We start from the raw sequence: 1,166 nt of genomic DNA on the forward strand, positions 1-1,166 counted from the left end.
TATTTTTGGTTTTATACTAAAGTTCCATTTATACAAAGTGATACTCTTCGCTTTCAGTTTTATAAATCTTTCTTTCTAGGATTTTATCTAAGTTTTATCTCTCTGTCCATCCATCCATCCATCCATCCATCCATCCATCCATCCATTATACCTATTTATATTTTAACAAGATGAAAGCAATTTTGTAACAAAAAAAGTAGTAGAAAGTAAAAATTGCCTATTATTAATCAGTGAAGTTCCTGATGCTATTTTTCCTCTTAACATTGAAAATTGGTAAAACAGTGTGGAATCTCTTTTTTAAATTGCCATCAAAATCCTAAAGCCTCTCTTGATTGTGGGGACTGCACTCAGATCGCTTATTGGTAATTCAGGCTTAAAATTTCAGCACCCGGATCTCCTCAAGAAGTTCAAACAGTTCCTTCCCAGAGACCATGCTGTATCACCACCTAGTTTGGGGGCATACATGTTTTCCTATTTGTCACCAAAAGAATCCTTTCTCTTTTATCCAGGGGAATTTTTTATTCTTTAATGACAGTAATATCTTCATTTAGTTTTGATTAAAAACATTAGCAGAAAAATGCTAAAACATGGGAGTCTCTTTGTTGAGGTCACATTGAGCTGCGAGCGGCTTCGGGGGTGTCTTTAGGAATCAGCAACATGGCAGAAGACATCAAGACCAAAATCAAGAACTACCGGACTGCTCCTTTTGACAGCCGCTTCCCCAACCAGAACCAGACCAGGAACTGCTGGCAGAACTACATGGACTTCCACCGCTGTGAGCAGGCAATGTCTGCTAAAGGGGTTGATGCCTCCATGTGTATGGTACCGGCGTGTGTACAAGTCCCTGTGCCCCATATCCTGGGTTTCGGCCTGAGATGACCGCTGGGCAGAAGGCACGTTTCCTGGGAAGATCTGAACTGGGCATCCTCCATCCTTCTCCCAGGGAGGTGAAGGGATGGGGGTTGCCTGGGTACATCCCACCCTAGAATCCTGAATCATGGCTTATCTAATAATAAATACTTGTTGGAAAAATGAAAAAAAAATGCTAAAACATTTGCCACTAGGATTGGCTGAGTGTCTTTTTTTAAAATAAACCAGATTAAGAAGATGATGGTAAATCAACTATAACTACATGTCATAATAAAAGTACTGAAAGTCCTGATATC

The 1,166-nt window shown here is 39.8% G+C and overlaps 1 pseudogene; it reads left to right on the plus strand.

Annotated features, from left to right (window-relative positions):
- Positions 1 to 596: 596 nt before the first annotated feature.
- On the plus strand, positions 597 to 927 carry LOC139019469 (cytochrome c oxidase subunit 6B1 pseudogene; annotated as a pseudogene).
- Positions 928 to 1,166: the final 239 nt, after the last annotated feature.

Source organism: Myotis yumanensis, unplaced genomic scaffold (genome assembly GCF_028538775.1).
Source record: "Myotis yumanensis isolate MYYU_CA2020_CCGP unplaced genomic scaffold, mMyoYum1.0.hap1 SCAF_11, whole genome shotgun sequence".
NCBI lineage: Eukaryota > Metazoa > Chordata > Mammalia > Chiroptera > Vespertilionidae > Myotis > Myotis yumanensis.